Here is a 14934-nt window from a genome sequence, read left to right as displayed (position 1 = left end):
CAACTATTTGCAACACCATGGGCTGAAACCTGCCAGGCTCCTCTGTCCATGGAATTTTCTAGGCAAGAATACTGGAGTGGGTTGCCATTTCCTTCTCCAAGAGAAACCTTAAGTCTACACAAAACTAATTATGTACCAGAACTAATAAATGAATTCAGAAAGGCAGCAGGATACAAGATTAATAGAGAGATCTGTTGCATTTCTTTACACTAATAATGAAATAGAAAAAGAAAGCAATAAAAAAAAATCCATTTAAAATCATATCAAAAGGGAATTCCCCTGGTGGTCCAGTGGTTAGGACTCTGTGCTCTCACTGCTGAGGGCCTGGGTTCAATCTCTGCTTGGGGAACCAAGATCCCACATGCTGCAGGGTGTGGCCAAAACAATCAATCAATATCCTTAATTATTAGAGAAATGTAAATCAAAATCACAATGAAAAAAAAAAAAATCACAATGAGATATCACCTCACACCAGTCAGAATGGCCATCATCAAAAAGTTTACAAATAATAAATGTGAGAGAAAGTGTGGAGAAAAGGGTACCCTCCAACACTGTTGGTGGGAAAGTAAATTGGTGCAGCTACCATGTAAAACAGTATGGAGGGTCCTTAAAAAAACAAAGCTACCATACGATCCAGCAACCCCAGTTCCTAGGTATGTATCTGGAAAAAATGAAAACTAATTCAAAAAGATACATGCACCCCGATTTCACAGCAGCACTGTTTACAATAGCCAAGACATGGAAACGACCCATGCGTCCACTAACAGATGACTAGTTTAAGAAGATGTGGTATATACATATATAATGAAATATCACTCAGCTATAAAAAAGAATGAAATATTGCTATTTGCAGCAACATGGGTGGACCTAGAGATCATGCTTAATGAAAAGAGAGCAAGACAAATACTATATGATATTGCTTATATGTGGAATCTAAAAAATAATACAAGTGAATTTATATACAAAACAGAAACAGACTCACAGACACAGAAAACAAACTTATGGTTACCAAAGCGGAGGGAGGAGAGAGGGACAATTAGGAGTAAGGGGTTAACAGGTACAAACTACTACACCTGAACGAGATAAAACAACCAGGATTTACTGTATAGCACAGGGAATTATAGTTATAATCTTGCAATAATCTATAGTGGAATATAATCTAAAAAAAGAAACTGAATCACTATGCTGTACACCCAAAACTAACACAATATTATAAATCAACTATACTTCAATTCTTGGAAGAGGAAATGGCAACCCACTCCAGTATTCTTGCCTGGAGAATCTCATGGACAGGGGAGCCTGGCAGGCTACAGTCCACAGGGTCGCAAAGAGTTGGACACGACTTAGCAACTATACACATACTTCAATTAAAAAAAAAAAAAAAGGCAGGGGAAAACTCAAATGTCCATACAATGGAGTATCATTCAGCCATAGAAATGAATGTTACATGCTATAACATGTTGTTGTTGTTCAGTTGCCAAGTAGCGTCCGACTCTTTGGGATCCTATGGACTATAGCACGCCAAGCCTCCTTGTCCCCCACCATCTTCTGGAGCTTGCCCAAATTCATGCCCATTGAATCAGTGATGACTTCCAACCATCTCATCCACTGTCACCCTTTTCTCCTTCTGTTTTCAATCTTTCCCAGCATCCGGGTCTTTTCCAATGAGTCAGCTCTTTGCATCAGGTGGCCAAAGTATCTCCTTGCAGTCCATGGGACTCCGAAGAGTCTTCTCCAGCACCACAGTCCAAAAGCATCAATTCTTCAGTGGTCTGCCTTCTTTTATGGTTCAGCTCTCACATTCATACATGACTCCTGGAAAGACCACAGCCTTGACTATATGGACCTTTGTGGACAAAAGTGATGTCTCTGCTTTTTAACACACTGTCTAGGTTTGTTACAGCTTTCCTGCCAAGAAGCAATCGTCTTCTAATTTCATGACTGCAGTCACAATCTGCAGTGATTTCAAAGCCCAAGAAGAGGAAACCTGTTACTGCTTCCACCTTTTCCTCTTCCATCTGACATGAAGTGATAGGACTGGATGCCATGATCTTAGGTTTTTAATACTGAGTTTTAACTGGCTTTTTCACTCTCTTCTTTCACCCTCATCAAGAGGCTCTTTAGTTCTTCGCTTTCTGCCATTAAAGTGGTATCATTCACATATCTGAGGTTGTTGATATTTCTCCCAGCAATCTTGATTCCAGTTTGTAATTCATCCAGTCCAGCATTTTACATAACGTATTCTGCATATAAGTTAAATAAACAGGATGACAATAAACAGCCTTATTTTCTTTCTCAATCTTGAACCAGTCAGTTGTTCCGTACAAGGTTCTAACTATTGTTCTTGACTTGCATACAGGTTTCTCAAGACACAGGTAAGATGGTCTGGTATTCCCATCTCTTTAATCCCATCTCTTTAAGAGTTTCCACATCACTGCCTTGTCATGGCAAAGGAACTCAATGAAGCTAGGAGCCATACTGTGCAGAGCATCTCAAGACGGACGGGTCATAGTGTAGAGTGCTGAGAAAATGTGATCCACTGGAGGAGGGAATGGCAAACCACTCTAGTATACTTGCCATGAGAACCCCGTGAACTGTATAAAAAGGCTATAACTTGTATGAGCCTCAAAAGCATAATTCTTACTGAACAAAGCCAAATACAAAAGGCCCCATATTGTATGATGCCATTTATATAAAATGTCCAAAATAGATAAATCCATAAAGGCAGAAAGTAGATCAGTTGTTGCCAGGGGGAGGTGGGACTGACTATCAATAGGTATGGGGCTGTTTGGGGGTAATGGAAATGTTCTGGAATTAGTGGTGATGGCTCCAGTCATACAAATATGCTAAAAGCCACTAAATGGTATACTTTAAAATGGTGAATTTTAAGTTATATGAATAATATCTCAAATTTAAAAAAAACTGAAAAAGTCTTAAGAGTAGAGAAAGACTACATGAAAGAATAGACTAATAAAAGAAAAAAGTTTGAGTAGGAATTAAAAGGAAGACAGGAAGGAAAACATTAATTTTGTAGCTTTTCCTATGCTAAACAAACTATTCTCTGCCACAGTGTAAAATCTAAGTTAAAGATTTAGTTAAAATAATAAATGATAGCAGCTAAAGAGTAGGCACCACTGAAATAAAAAGTATATTTTAGATTAAATTGATCACCTTTCTTTTCCAGGAAGAAAAATGGTTGGAAAATGGCAGAACAACTATGTTAAGAAATACACCTTATAGCCTTCTTCAGTAACTTCTTCCTTCCAATTTCTTGGAATTCTGAAAACGTGTATTTCTGTATTTTTATTTTTTTTTTTTTATTTTTATTTTTTCTGTATTTTTAAAAGGGAAAAAACTTCCAAGTTTTACTTCTTGTAATGAGAGGAAATTACTTTAAAACTGGTATTCCTGGCTATTATTAATAACTGTGCAATAGAAAGTGAAACCTAAATAAGACAACAACCAATGCATTACTTACATGCTAGTCTATTTGAAAACACTGATTTTTTGGAAAGACTTAAAATGGTCATTACAAAAGGTTAGACACTATTATTTCTATCAATAAATCTTAATGCTACATTAAAACTAAATATAGTTTAATATCAACAACCTCAGACATGCAGATGAACCACTCTAATGACAGAAAGTGAAGAGGAACTAAAGAGTCTCTAGATGAGAGTGGAAAAGGAAAGTCAAAAAGCTGGCTTAAAACTCAACATTAAAAAAAACCAAGATCGTAACATCTGCTCCCATCACTTCATGGAAAATAGAAGGCAGAAAGGTGGAAGCAGTGATGCATTTTGCATCCAGATTATCTACGGCCATTTCAATTCTTACTCCTAAAAATTAAAGTTTAACTTGAACATTATTTAAGAAGATAAAATGCTGATTTAAAAAAATCAAAATTCTCAAAAGATAATGAAATATATACAAGAAAAATTAAAATATCCCTCTTCTCTGGCCTTTTCTCATTTTTATCAATTTAGAAAAAAATCACAGATAAAGACAAAAATACCTAAGTGCCAGTATTACTTATAATGTTAAAAAATTCAGAGAGGTCTATATAACCAATGATAAGAGAGATCTGATTGAAAAAGTATGGTATAACTACATGATGGAATGTCATTCAGCCATTAAAAATTATTTTTGATGATGTGATATTCTTCCATGTTTAATTTTAATGAAGTATATACACGTGGTTTGAGATATCAAATAGTTATACAGCAGTAATAAATAGCAGTTCCCCTGCCCTCCCTCTTCCCCCAAACCAATTCCTGCTCCCAGGACCCCAGAGAAAAATTTTCAACAGTTAGTCGTTTTAGTATTTAACTCCCAATCTCTAAATCATGCTTATGGTGTTGTTTCTTGATGTTTGTCAGTTTTGGGTATCATCCACTGACTTTCTACGATGAAGATATTTAACTCTTATATCTTCCCATCTCCTCTGAGCGTTCATGTTTATCCTCACATTATAGACTGGCTGGCTCATTAAATTCTTGACTGGAAATCAGAAGTCTTAAGCAGTGAAGAAATCTGTTCAACTCTGTCCCACTCACACATAGATGACCATAAAACCTTTCCTTCCAATAATGTTTTTTATTAATCCCAAAGAATCCAGGGTTCCACGGAACACCAATTGGAAAATACAAGCCTACAGAAATTTTCTGCTTAATTAACCAATTATGTGTGAATAAAATTTCTTTTTAATTCTCATCTCAGAGAACTCTCTAAAGGGAAATAAACCTCAGAGATCACCTAGTCTAACTTTTATATGCTATGAGAATAAAGTGTAATTCTTAGGCTCTCTATATATTACACAATCTTTACTGGAGAAGTGGCAGGGGTGGGGGTATACTTTTTGGAACAGACTTGATGTTAGCTGAGAAAGAAAAGGCAGAGGAGTGTGGTCATAAGATGGCAAGAGGGAACAGAGTCCAGCTGAAGAGGGAAACTGTAGGCCAGGGCTCTCAGAAGGGAACGGGTAAAAAGTACCATGTAGCTATGGTGACCTCCCCAAGAGAGCTGAAAACTCTTGGAGAACAAGATGGAGAGCAAGGAGGAGTCAGCAGCCTGCCTAGTCTGAAAGCACAGCAGAAAGGAACCCTGGTCCTAGAACATGTCTCTCTCAATACATACCAGAAGCACTTTTCAAGCATCTGTTGTCAAGTAAAGGAACATATCTGATGTTAAGAAAATTACCTTTGTTTCTTTTGCAACGTGTATTTTATGCTACACTGTAGTTAGGATATGGAAAATAAAGCATTCTTCTCTATTGCCTCCAAATATATACAGTTTTCCATTTCACTTAAGTTTTCTAATTGTTTTATGCACATAAATTCTATCTCTCTATAGGACTATAGTCTTCCTAGACTGAGGTGACTGTGAGGCTGCCAGGGCTAACACTTTGACAGGCGGCCCAGACCTAAGTTTAGATTTCCCCCGAAATGGTAAGATTCCCTACCCCCATCAGGCCACCTGGAGCCAGCCAATCAATATGCGCCCAGTAAGAAAAAGGGAACCTATCAGGGGAAAGCTGAAAAGCCCGAGAACGCTCAAGTTTGCAAAAAGCCCTTGAAGGTTTGAGCCAGTAAGATTACTTTGCAAACATGTAACCAATCTGCTTAAGCCAGCTACCAACTGCTTATGCTCACCCTATAAATTTGTGTAACAGCTTGAGCTCAGCACTTTCTGACCCTGCACCACTGCGTTGGTTACGGCAGTAAGCCCTGACTCGAGTCAGCAATAAACTTCCCTTTTTTGCGAGTTGCATTGTCTTAGAAGCCTTCTCTCTTCCCGCCCAGGGATTCGGACATCGGGCATAACAGTGAAGACCATCTGAAATGCTGTCAAGGCCTCGTTGGGTTGAATATGACTTCAGCCACAATTCTCCAGTGACTACACTTGCTGCTCCCAGATAAGGTGAGACACTTTAAAACACGGTGTTGGATGAGCATAATGTGGTGGTCCATAACACAGACTCAGGTGTCAGACAGACCCTGAGTTCATTCTCGCTCTGGTACCCAGGCAATTTACCTAGCCTATTCAAGTCTCAGTTTCCTCATTCATTAGGACAACAATTCTACCAAGAGGGTTGTTTCAGAAATAAAATTATTAATAGTTAAGCTACATAACATGCTTAGCACAGAGTAAAGACTCATGAAATAATGATTATTAATGAACTACCCATTTTCACTCATGTTATCTGTTACGTACTCCGTGGCATCTGACTCCTAGTATCAGAATATTCGAGAAGTTAATCAGAAAGCTTCCAGGCAAACTTAGAATCAGAGCCACAATACTTGGATGGTTGTGGTGAATATTTCATTCAGGCTGTTGGAAGCCTTGCCAATCATCCCTACCTCACACGTGGTACCTCATGTCATGAATTATTAGGTATCTGGGATGGCACCTAACAAAGTACAAGGATATGCACAATACGGACTTCCTAGGTGGCATAGTGGTAAAGAATCCTCCTGTCCATGCAGGAGATGCAGGAGACGTGGGTTCGATTCCTGGGTGGGGAAGATCCCCTGGAAGAGGAACTGGCAACCCACTCCAGCATTCTTGCTTGGAGAATTCCAGGGACTGAGGAGTCTGGTGGGCTGCAGTCCATGGGATTGCAAAAGAGTTGGACATGATGGAGCATGCGTGTGTGTGCGCGCGCACATGCAGACACACACAATACATCTAAGCAGCTCTTTTTTTTGAAGACTCCTAAAGATGAAAAATAGAGGATAAATAGAAAGAATAGAAAAAAAGGATTAGAGAGAACAAAGCAGAAGTTCAGACATGAACCATCATTTACTGCATAAAAGAATTTAGTTTTTCTTTAGATTTCATTCTTAAATTCCTTTTTTAACATGGAACAATAGAAGTGCTGACATACAAGGAAGGAAGAAAATAAGAAAAAATGTTCACATGTATACTCACAAGGTACAGGCACATTGTATTCCAAAATACTCTAAACATCCTAGGGTAGGCCAAAAAGAATCCATGCTCTGATTAGGAAATTTAATTCTTCCTGAAAGCACTTAGATGAGACGAGAGTCTTATTTATATTAAGGTTAGGTTCCTCTTTTCACTTCCTCTCTCAAGTCTCCTTTCTACTTCCTCCTACAGGAACAACTTTATTCTTATACCAAGCACCCTCGCACCCCCCCGACCAAAAAAAACTATGCAAATATAAGAAGTACACCTTTGAATCATATCTATTAAATACCTTGGTTTCAAAGACCACTGAAGCACATGATTCAAGACAGAAATCATACTGCTGAGGGAGAAAGTACCACTAAAACGACTAATCAAAATGATCAAAATTACACTTCAGTTTTACAGAAACATCTATTATAACTTAATTGCTTGATGTCCAACACCAGGTTTTCAAGTTCTGCCCAACCTTGGCATTTCCACAATTATACTCTAAGTAACCAGGATATAATCCTGAGAAGGAAGATCTAGATGTGATTATAATCAATTACGCTGACCACATCTAAAAGAAAGGCTGTGAGAACAGAAAAGGGATGATCTGTAAGAAAGATAAGAGGCTCAAGAATGTAGCATTCACTCCCTGGGGAACAGAGAGACACAGTCTGGCAGACATACCTATGGTATCTGCCAGGGAAATACCAAGTGTGAGGTGGGAATGACTGGCAAAGCTTTATCCTGCTTGAGTGAAATATTCACCTAAGCCATCCAAGTACTTTGGCCCCGATTCCAAGTTCACTTAGATGCTTTTTGGTAAGCTTCTCAAATATTCTGATATAAGGAGTCAGATGCCACAGGTAGAAAACATAAACATTCAAATCCCCGGAAAGGAATACTCGCCCTCAGCAGATTGAATGGCATTCTTGTTTATACAAAAAGCAATACAGTATAGGGACTGCTGCTGCTAAGTCACTTCAGTCGTGTCCAACTCTGTGCGACCCCAGAGACGGCAGCCCACAAGGCTCCCCCACCCCTGGGATTCTCCAGGCAAGAACACTGGAGTGGGTTGCCATTTCCTTCTCCAATGCTTGAAAGTGAAAAGTGAAAGGGAAGTCGCTCAGTCCTGTCTGCCTCTTCGCGACCCCATGGACTGCAGCCTACCAGTCTCCTCCATCCATGGGATTTTCCAGGCAAGAGTACTGGAGTGGGTTGCCACTGCCCTTTCCGACAGTATAGTGATTAAGCGCCCAGTATTTGGAGGCACAGTAGTTTCCAATGGTGACTACGCTTTACTCAACTTCTCTGTGCTTGTTTTCTCACTAATTACTTCAAGTGTTGTGGTAAGGACTAAGTTAACTTATACAAAAAATTTAACACCTTGCTAGATAGAATGTAGTGCTCAGTAAAAGTATAATAATTTTTCATAATAATTATGAAACATCTCAGGATTGTGATCTGGGAATCAAAGCACAATCAACTCTAAAACAAAAATTGTGATCTTACACTGTTGGTGGGAATGCAAACTAGTACAGCCACTATGGAAAACAGTGTGGAGATTTCTTAAAAAACTGGAACTAGAACTGCCATATGACCCAGCAATCCCACTTCTGGGCATACACACTGAGGAAACCAGATCTGAAAGAGACACGTACACCCCAATGTTCATCGCAGCACTGTTTATAATAGCCAGGACATGGAAGCAACCTAGATGCCCATCAGCAGATGAATGGATAAGGAAGCTGTGGTACATATACACCATGGAATATTACTCAGCCATTAAAAAGAATTCATTTGAATCAGTTCTAATGAGATGGATGAAACTGGAGCCCATTATACAGAGTGAAGTAAGCCAGAAAGATAAAGAACATTACAGCATACTAACACATATATATGGAATTTAGAAAGATGGTAACGATAACCCTATATGCAAAACAGAAAAAGAGACACAGAAGTACAGAACAGACTTTTGACTCTGTGGGAGAAGGTGAGGGTGGGATGTTTTGAGAGAACAGCATGTATTTATCTAAGTGAAACAGGTCACCAGCCCAGGTGGGATGCATGAGACAAGTGCTCGGGCCTGGTGCACTGGAAGGGCCAGAGGAATCGGGTGGAGAGGGAGGTGGGAGGGGGGATCGGGATGGGGAATACATGTTAACTCCATGGCTGATTCATGTCAATGTATGACAAAACCCACTGAAATGTTGTGAAGTAATTAGCCTCCAACTAATAAAAGAAAAAAAAAAGAAAGAAAAAAAAAATTGTGATCTTAGACTATTAAAGAAGTGCCACAGGGAATTCCCTGGCAGTCCAGTAGTTAGGACTCGGTGCTTTCACTGCCAGGGCCTAGCTTCAATCCCTGTCAGGGAACTAAAATTCCACAAGCTGCAAAGCATGGCCAAAAAAAAAAAGGGCCACAATACCGACACACAGGAATAAAACACGTATGTATGTGTGTGCACGTGTACAGTGGCGAAGGTGGCTTTAACAGGCAGACAGGACATAGGTTGTGAAGGGCTTATATGCTATACCAAGAAATTTGGATTTTCTTTTTCTTTTTTAAAAATATTTATTTGGTTGCTCTGGGTCTTCGTTGTGGCATGCAGGGTCTTTCGGTTGCAGCATTCAAATGCTTAGTTGCAGCATGTGGGATCTAGTTCCCTGACCAGGGATCAAACCTGGGCCCCCTGCATTGAAAACATGGAATCTTAGCCACTGGACCACCCGGGAAGTCCCTGAATTTTATTTTAAAAGCGTCAAATTCAGTTCAGTCGCTCAGTCGTGTCCGACTCTTTGCAACCCCATGAACCACAGTATGCCAGGCCTCCCTGTCCATCACCAACTGCCGGAGTCTACTCAAACCCATGTCCATTGAGTCGATGATGCCATCCAACCATCTCATCCCCTGTCATCCCCTTCGCCTCCTGCCCTCAATTTTTCCCAGCATTAGAGTCTTTTCCAATGAGTCAACTCTTCGCATCAGGTGGCCAAAGTATTAGAGTTTCAACTTCGACATCAGTCCTTCCAATTAACACCCAGGACTGATCTTCTTTGAGATGGACTGGTTGGCTCTCCTTGCAGTCCAAGGGACTCTCAAGAGTCTTCTCCAACACCACAGTTCAAAAGCATCAATTCTTCAGTGCTCAGCTTTCTTTATAGTCCAACTCTCACATCCATACATGACTACTGGAAAAACCACAGCCTTGACTAGACGGACCTTTGTTGACAAAGTAATGTCTCTGTTTTTTAATATGCTGTCTAGGTTGGTCATAACTTTCCTTCCAAGGAGTAAGCGTCTTTTAATTTCGTGGCTGCAATCACCATCTGCAGTGATTTTGAAACAGCAAAAAATAAAATCAGCCACTGTTTCCCCATCTATTTGCCATGAAGTGATGGGTCTGTCTAGAACTAACACCCCAAAAAGATGTCCTTTTCATTACAGGGGACTGGAATGCAAAAGTAGGAAGTCAAGAAACACCTGGAGTAACAGGCAAATTTGGCCTTGGAGTACAGAATGAAGCAGGGCAAAGGCTAATAGGGTTCTGCCAAGAGAACACACTGGTCATAGCAAACACCCTCTTCCAACAACACAAGAGAAGACTACACATGGACATCACCAGATGGTCAACACTGAAATCAGAATGATTTTTGCAGCCAAAAGCATTAAGAGGCAATCTAAAGGTAATCTCAACTGTCAAAACATTTTTAAAATAAATTTTAAACAAGTTTTATATCCAAGAACTCACAAAAATCAAGAAGATGAAGGAATTCCAGAAAAATATAGTGAATAGTGACTTAAATATTTTAGTAGTAATTCAATCTAAACTGAAATCAAAACCAAAATGTCAGTGAACTTAAATGAGTAAAATGGAATCCCATCTCCACCCCCACCAATATTACAAAAGAACAGTAGATGCTGTTTCCTGGCTCCACAATCCACTTCCTCCAATTGTTACAGGCACTGGACCCATCTGTTCCAAGGCCCTACCATCACCACCCCCAAGACAAAGAAAAGACCAGTCCCTGTCATTTACTTGTCTATCAATCTACAGACCTGAAAACAAAATAAAAATAATAAAAAGTTCTGGAATAAAAAGTTCAGCACTCTTGGATGCAAGCAACATCATATATTATAAATGCAAACACATACAGAATGCAAAGTAAACACAGTTAAAAAACAGATTTCAGAATGTTTAAGACATAGGAACCACAGGAGGAAAACAAAGAACCTTAATTCAGCTGATTTCACAAAAATGTCAAAGAGCAAAATCCTCTTTTTCCCTTTTGCTAGTCTACTTTTATCTGGTTTCACCAGATAATTTGTTAGAACTGTCACAATAATGAATGCCATCACAAGGCTAAGAGAATTTTGGAGTCCATCAACATTAAAGTTTAGGTAGTTCAATTTTCATTTTATTTTAAAAATGATTAGATAAGACCCAAAACAGCATTTTCCAAAGTGCAGAGCAAGAACAAGAAATGATTTTGCGTGGAGGGAGGTGGGAGGTTCGGGAGGCAGGGGACATGGGTGTACCTATGGCTGATTCTTGCTGATGAATGACAGAAAAACACAAAATTCTGTAAAAAGCAATTATCCTTCAATTAAAAAACATTTTAAAAAAAGACACTAAAGCTGAAAAGAAATGATTTTGTTATATAAGCAATGCTTATGTACTTAATAGCTACATATTATAATGTGTACCAGAAAAGGTATAAAATATAGCTAAACCATGATTTCACAGATTAAAACTTGTAAGAGGGTAATGTTTTTAAAAAGTCTATTAAAATCTGAAGTAAAACTTCTAAAATGCAAAATTTATGATGGCAGTTTAGTTCATGGGCTTCCCTGGTGGCTCAGTGGTAAACAATTTGCCTGCAAACAAAAGAGATGTGAGTTCAATCCCTAGCTCGAGAAGATCCCCTGGAGAAGAAAATGGCAACCCACTCTAGTATTTTTGCCTGGGAAATTCTATGGACAGAGGAACCTGGTAAGTTATAATCTTGCAACCATGGGGTCGCAAAAGAGTTGAACATGACTTAGTGACTAAAATAACAAAAAGCAAATGGTTCAAAGCAAGTGAAGTACCATAAATGTCCCATAAGCAACAGGGCCTGTTTGTTTGCTTTCTTCTTGGCTCAAGGTATTGTTGCCAATGATTAGAAAAGATGTGACCTTTAGTTCAGTGAGCTTGTTACTAAAATTGATTTAGAGTAAAAGAAACAAACACTAAGATGCATACAGAAATTTTCCTGTTTACAGGAAAGGGTGTAATATTGTTTAAAAAAAAAATAATGGCACAAATAAATCATTCCTACACTGGAACTAAGACAAGAGCAATTTTCTAGTGCATATTCACAAACTATAAGCATCTAAAAAAAGAACTCTAGCAACACTGATAAACATTTAAGTTGTAGGTTAAATGATATGATCATTTTATTTACTTTCACATGACCTGTCAAAGGAGCAGAGTAATATAAAAGGTTTTTCTCCTAATTATTTACATGAATGTGTTTTTCTCATTACCTCTCGCCAAAGGAATGAATGACAGGTGATCACTGCATGCCTTGGCATCAACTTTGCTGGCGGCAGAAACAGTAATATTTAAAAATTTTACTATGAAATGTTTCAAGATGAGATGTCAAAGTATTCTTGCTAATGATGTCTCAAGAATTTCCAGGCAAGACAAGAAAGTGGAAGAACCATTTCTATCTGGCCATACTTGGAGCATCTCACTGGGACATCTGAAAACCGATCTTAAGGGCACCACAGCAGATGGAGTAATATCACTCTCAATTCTTGAACTATCTGCTACTAAGACGCTACAGTATTTTCACAGGGCTGAGGGATCACTGTCAGAAGCTGCCAATTTCCACACTCTCCTCTCCCAAGTGCCCCCACCCTTCCCCGAGAGATATAAGTTAATACTCCTTTCTCATCTTCTTTTCCCAACTTTGACGAATTTCGGTTTCTTCTAACTCCCATCTGCCTCTCCTTGCATTGTGGTCACTAACGATGAGAAAAAGTCCCCTGTGAAACACTTTCCAGGACTTTCCCCCGCCCCGCGTCCCCTGTGGAATTCGATCTTTTACCGACCCTTTCCTTCGTGTGTCTTCAGTAAAGCCGCGAAGTAAAAATGGACCTCCCTGGGCAGAATAGACTCTCCAATGCTATGAACCGCAGAACCCTCCTTCAAACAACTAGTTCAGAGTTTCTCTGATCACTGCGGCCACCATACAGTCTATTAAATCCCGACCGCAGCAACACCGAGAGAGTGGGAAGTCAGAGAGTGGGAGTTTACTTCTGCTAGGTTTATAGGAAGAGTCCAGAGAACCATCATCCCTCCACCCTTCCTCCTCTGGCCGCTTGATAAGTCTCCCGGCGTCCAGCGTCCTCGATCAGGGCCGGACCTGCCCAGTCCCGGTCAGAGCGCCACCTTCTTCCCTTAAGCCCTACCTCACCAACTTTTCAACCGTCACGATACACTCTTTCTCCTTGGGATTATGATCCCAATCTTCTCCCCGGCCAGCTCACTCATTCCCACCCCTGGAGACTCACCAAGCGAGTTCCAGCCACTCCTCTCCGGCCGCTACAGCTCGGACACCCGCAGGCCGGACTCCCAGCTGCGCCCTTCTTGCGCCTGCGTTAGCCAGACCGGCGCGCCTGCGCACTTCCCCGGCGCGGCGAGCCCGGACACACCCCTGCAGCTGGAGCCAATCACCGTGCGAGGGCTTTAAATCTCCTTGCCACGCAGGCGGCGAGCCCTGGGACTCACCCGTTTACCGGATAATTCGAGTACCGCCCAAAGGTGGGCGGTGTTCAGGCAACAAACTTTCACTGGGGGCAAACCGTGTGCCAGGCCTTGGGCGGATGAATGCTGAGGAAAAGGCGGCTAATAGAATGCCTTCCCTGACCTCTGTCTCTACTGGGAGATAGATATGTAAACATATTATAGTGGACAGAATATAGTGCTTGGCACACATAACATCCGAGGCGCCGCTGGCGCACAATGAACTAAGAGCTTTATTCTTAGGGTATCTGAAAGGGTTCCCGAAGGAAGTGAGTTTTGAGTCATGAAGGATAAGTAGGAGTTGCGCCGGAGGTACGGGAGGGAGATAAAGGTTTCCAGACTCTGGGCATTGGAGAGTCCAAGAAGACCACAGCGCCTTCTGGAAGTTTCCTTGTGGTTCATGCTATTTAGAGGCTTAAAGCTCCTCGTATATCTTCCGGTGAAGCGGGAAATGAGTTCTTAGAAGTTGGCAATGGCCAAGTCTTGGAAAATCTTGTACTTTTGGACTAGTGAGCCTACACTTTACCATGATCACTGAGAATATTTAAAGGTTTAAAAGCAGATCCGGCAACTGCTCCAGGCTCCTCTGAGAGTACAGCACAGTGCTGGAAATAAAAGGAGTTTCAAAGGAGTTGTCTATTCCTAAGGAGTCAAGGAAGATGCAATCTGAGAAATACCACCACAGAGTTATTGGTGATCTTAGCGAAAGCTATGTGATGAAATGACAAAAGAATTAAAGATAGATTGCAGTAGTTTGGAGAGAGGAGATGCAGAAATGGGGACAAGTGGTAGAATGCTTTTGGAAAGTATGGTCTTGAGGGGAATGGGGAAGGAAGACAAGTGTTCAAGTTTTTTGTTTCTGCTTTTTTGGTTGCTATTAGAATTAAGACAGGAAAAACTTAAGCATGCTAGGTAAGATGCAACTGAGAAAGAAAATAGTTTTAAAGAGAAGCGCTAGTCAATAGATCTTGAGTGGGTAAGTGTAGAGGCAGTCCAAAGTACTGAGGGAAGGAAAGTTCTTGGAAACAAGATAGAGAAGATATCTCCTCAATTTTATAACAGGAAGTATTTGTAAATCTGTATGTTTAGTAACAGGAAGTTAAAGAACTTCTCATCTGATGGCCTCTTATTTTCTCTGTGAAGTAGGAGACAAAGTCATCTACTGATAGAGAATTAGGAGCTAAGTGAAGAAGATTTGAAATATTGCTGTAGAAACTGATGGAGC

At 40.3% G+C, this 14934-nt stretch overlaps 1 protein-coding gene across 4 annotated transcripts in view; it reads right to left on the bottom strand.

The window, feature by feature from the left end:
* Positions 1-13598, bottom strand: part of SNAP23 (synaptosome associated protein 23) — a 38481-nt gene extending 24883 nt beyond the window's left edge. For 2 of the 4 annotated variants that reach the window (XM_043471586.1, XM_043471590.1), the window contains exon 1: positions 13478-13598. The gene's annotated coding sequence lies outside the window, so the exon portion shown is untranslated. The remainder of the gene's footprint in view (positions 1-13477) is intronic. The other 2 variants (XM_043471588.1, XM_043471589.1) reach the window with 1 other exon arrangement.
* Between the last annotated feature and the right edge of the window lie 1336 nt (positions 13599-14934).

This window comes from Cervus canadensis, chromosome 6, assembly GCF_019320065.1.
Source record: "Cervus canadensis isolate Bull #8, Minnesota chromosome 6, ASM1932006v1, whole genome shotgun sequence".
Lineage (NCBI taxonomy): Eukaryota > Metazoa > Chordata > Mammalia > Artiodactyla > Cervidae > Cervus > Cervus canadensis.
The sequence above is the reverse complement of the archived record's forward strand: the minus strand, read 5'-3'. Positions and strand labels throughout refer to the sequence as shown.